The following is a 4,445-nucleotide window of genomic DNA, read 5'->3' on the forward strand; positions in this document are numbered from 1 at the left end:
ACTCCCCCGACAGCTGGAAATCTTTTCTCCGCTGCTTCTTCTTCTTTTTCCATCTCCAGGAGCCGCTAAGGCACGGGTTGACGTGTTGGTGCCGGGGCGAACCGGCTTTCGGCGCGGCTGGAGGAGTGCAAACACGGCTGGTTTGGCGGCTGGGGACATCGGTGGCTTCGGCACAACGGGACGGTGTCCCTTAGGATGTCACGGGATGGGTGGGCGAAGCCTGGCTGGGTGCTCAGGCTCGGAGGAGGGGGGTTCCAGGGAGACATCTTCCCCCCCAGCATCCCTTCCCACGTGCACAGGACAAGTTTTATGAGCCTGGTGGAACCAAAAGCCCTTTTCCAACCCCAAAAGCCCCGCTTTTTCCAAAGAAAATAGATTGCGATGGAGGAAGGCTTTCCGCAGAAAGTTGCTGCTTCCTGTGAAAAACTTTATATCCCCATAAAAATACCAAAAGTCAACGTTTTGCTTTGCCTCCAAATGTTTCTGTTTCTCGCAGGGCTGTTAACGATACTGGTTCCAGAATGAGAAAGCCACGTTTTCTGGGACAGGTTTCAGGGTTTTTTTTGTGGGGTTTTGTGGTGGTTTTTGTTTTGTTTTATTTTGTTTTGTTTAAAAAAAGGCACATGGTTTTTATCTGTGCCGTGTTCCCAGCGAGTCATGGTGGTCCCTGGGTGGTGGTGATGCCAACCGTTCTATTTGCACCGGGTCTGTAATCCCAAGACCCGCTCTGTCCCCCAAACGCGAACCCGTGGAGGAAACCTCATCGGAGAGCGTTAAACTCCGAGGTATCCGTCCTGGCTTAGGAAATCTGGAGCCAGGAGCAGGCAGATGCAGGCAGGGAGGTTGAGGGGGGAGCATCGCTGCCTGCTGGTCCTCACCCCCTGGTCGAGGTGGCTGCTCCAGCGCTGGTGGGAATGGCCGTGGTGGGACGTTTCTGCTTCTTTGGCATCTTGGGGAATTCGGCTGCCCCGAGGAGACGCAACAGGGAGGGAAACGCATCGGGAGAAGGGAGCTCAAACCGCAACCAGAGACGGGCTTTCGGAGCAGGGACCGCACCGTGGAAAACCCCCTTGAAGAAGGGGTTGGCACACTCGTGTCTGTGCCGGCTCACCGTGAATCCCACCCCCCCCGGCCCGACCCCAAATCACCCAAAAGGCTTTTTGGGCAGGAGCGTGTTGGGTTGGAGGGGGGGGGGGGGTTGTGCCGTCATTTGGGGCGCAGTGGCATCGCTCCTAAAGCCCGTCCCAGATGCGTCCATCATCCCCTTCCCATCCCCGTCCCAGCCTTTGATCGCTTCGCTCCCAGTAAAACTCCTGATGCTGCAGAAAAGCTCCAGCGCGTCTCCGAGGCTTCACTGACACCTCGCGGGGGTTTCCGAGGGCAAGGAAGCTCTGCCCCGAGAAGGTCCCTGGCTCCATGCCGGTGGGATGAGTGCATGGAGAAGACACGGGAGGCGATGCCGTGGGCAGGGGAGCTCCGTCCCCACCTGAGCCTTGCGAAGCAGCTGAGCTTGGCTGTGAACAGGGACCATTGCCACCTCTGCCTGCTGTGGGCATCAGCGTCCTCTGGGGCTTCCCGTTAACATTTGGGGCTGGTTAAGGTTCTCCTGTCACCTCCTGCCAACTGTCCCAGGGCTTTGACCAAACTGGGGCTCCCTAGGGTCTTACCAGGCACCTGTGAATCCCCAAAGCCACTGGGACACAGTCCCCCTGCCCCATTTAGCCCATCGTGGGATTGAGGTGGTGGTGGGGTTTCCTGGGGGTGGTAACACACCCCGGGAACGTGTCATAGAATGGTTAGAGTTGGAAGGGACCTTAAAGACCCTCCAGTCCCACCCCCTGCCCTGGGCAGGGACACCTTCCACCAGCCCAGGTTGCTCCAAGCCCCGTCCAACCTAGCCTTGAACACCTCCAGGGATGGGGCACAGCGCTGGGGCGATGCATCGGTGCTCCTCAGCGTACTGTGTCCCCTCATTTTAGCTCCACATCTCCCTGTTTCCCTCAGCGTGGGGTGCAGAGACCCCTTCTGCAGCTCGGCTCAGCCCACCGCCACCTTGCGAAGACTGAGAACCACCACACGCCCTCCAAGCCCTCCTTTCCAGCCGTCTTCTCCATCCTGAAGATCCCTCACCCTCTCCTCCTTGCCCTTTCCCAGACCCCCTCTGGGGCTCCAGCATCCTTCCGAGATGCGGGACCCGGACCCGGTGTTCGGGGTGCGGTTGCTCCCTGTTTTTACCCAGGGATGTAAAGCAGCCCCGCTCCACCAGCGGCTCCTCTCCCCCAAATCACCACCATTTCACGTGCCCCTGAGATCGCTGCCCAACGCGGAGCTGCCCTCTCCTCTGCCACCCCACGCCTCGTCCCCTGCACCTCCCCAGGGGCCCTTTCCCTCTACGGGGGCGCTGCCAAGAGAAACCTGGTGGTCTTTCAGCTCATGCCCACCCCCCAGGAGCACGCACAGGAGCATCTTCCAACACCACGACACGCGTCCCAGGATGGGGAGCCGGTACGCACGGGAGGTCAGCCCTGCGCCGGTTGTGGGGGTCTCCCCAGGGAACATTCACGGCTCCCAAATGTAGTTGAAGAGAGCCAGAACTTTCCAAGCAGTGCTGGTGACGCTGGGCAAGAGGGACTCATCCTTTGCTGGCCACCTCAGCCTCGGGGATGGTTGCAGCTGCGGCAGACGCCATAAACAAGAGCTGCTCCAAGACACCGAGTGCCGAACGCAGCATGAACCAGGACCGGGGGCTCCTTCTGGTTCTCCCAGCCCTGAGACTCTGCCAGAGGCCACCAAGCGTGGAGGTGTCCCTGCTGGTGTCCCCATCCCTCGAGTTCCCTCAGCCCTCCGGAGAGGTGACACCAGGGCTCACGGCGTCTCTCCCTGGCCGTGGGGCACTCGCCGCTCCATCCCTCGGCTCACCCCACAAGCCACGTCCTCACCACCGTGGCACAGCGTTTCTCCTTCTGCGTTGCCACCCTTTTTAAGGCACTTTAGTCACCGCCACCCTTCCCGGCTCGCCAGCGCCCCGTGTCCCCAAGCGGGTCCCTCCCCATCCCCCTTGCTGGGTCCCCAAACCCTCTCTGGTCCCTGCCACCCGCTGTCCCCAGCCCTCAGAGGTCCCCCCCCTCCTCCCCAGGAGGTTTCAGGGCTGCAAACGCCTCTAAGTACACATATAGAAAAAGAAAAAAAGCGCATTCCCGGAGAGCTTTAAAACCCCTCTTCCTGCGGTTCCCGAGAAAGCTGCGCCTAAACACGAGGGGAGCGGCAGAAAACCTTGAAAGCCAGCGGGAAGGTAATCCAGGTTGAAAGATGGAAGGGCTGCGCGTTATCGCCGTGCTAATGCCCGATTTCACGGGAAAGGGGCGTTTTCCAGTTGGCAGCGGCGGCGGCGAGAGGTTGGCCCCAACCCAGCGATGGCTCCGCACACGGCAGCGGGATGTTCCGGAGGGGAAAAAAAAACAACAAACCCTAAAGAGCCTGATGCTGGTGGGGGATGAGCAAGGAGGGGACCACCTTGCTGGGTAAAGAGACAGGGACCTGCCAGTCTGGTTTTTGGGGGTGGGGGGGGGTGACGGGGCTTCGTGGTGGTCCCCCCGGGGCTGGAGAGTCTCCGCTGGTACGGGAGACTCCGGAGCCACAGGTGAGGAGCCGGAGCCGTAATGGGCTGTGAATATGGGGTGAGTGGAGAGAACCTGTTCATCCCACTCCCCTCAATCTCTGGGGCTTTTCCTACCGAATCGGCTCATTATTTTTTCAGAGCCAGGAACAGAAATAACTGACAGCGAGTGAATAATCCATGAGGCTTTGGCTGCGCAGCGTGAGCATTGTCAGGGCAGGGAAGGGATGCTATTGAAACAAGGAAAAAAAAAAAAACCCAAAAAAACCAAAACACATTTAACTCAACCCCAAACTCCTTTTGAAGGGTCCAAACAGGCGCTCCGCGCCCCTGCTCTGGGGCCGGAGGTGAGATGTCCCCAAACACTGCAGGGGGGATCCCCCCCCTTCGAGGGCCGACAACTCACCGGGGCGCTCCCACCCCTCTAAAAATCAGCGTCGGGCTCTCCTTCCTCACCTCCATCCCAAATTTTCCGTGAGCTCGGGCTGCTCCGTGAAGAACCTGCCTCTTCGCCCCTGCGGTGACAGATGCTGGTCCCCACCTTGGCTCCTCCGTAGGTTCTCAAGCATCCCCAGCCCTGCAGGCTGCTGAAGGATGGAAGCCACTAACGAGCTCGTCAGGACCCAATAAACCTCTCTGCCGGTTAAAAATGGGCTGAGACCCCTTTTGGTCTCAATTCCCACCCCTGGAGATGAGTGATTTTTGAAGAGCTGCGGCCCAAGTGAGGTTTGAGAGCGTTCCTCAGGTTCCCTCGGCTCCGTTCCCATCACAGGGGATGGCACCGGCCACGTGGGAACAGGGACCACGCGTCGCCACCGGTGTGTCCCCG

Source organism: Charadrius vociferus, unplaced genomic scaffold (genome assembly GCF_000708025.1).
Source record: "Charadrius vociferus isolate BGI_N301 unplaced genomic scaffold, ASM70802v2 scaffold863, whole genome shotgun sequence".
Taxonomy (NCBI): domain Eukaryota; kingdom Metazoa; phylum Chordata; class Aves; order Charadriiformes; family Charadriidae; genus Charadrius; species Charadrius vociferus.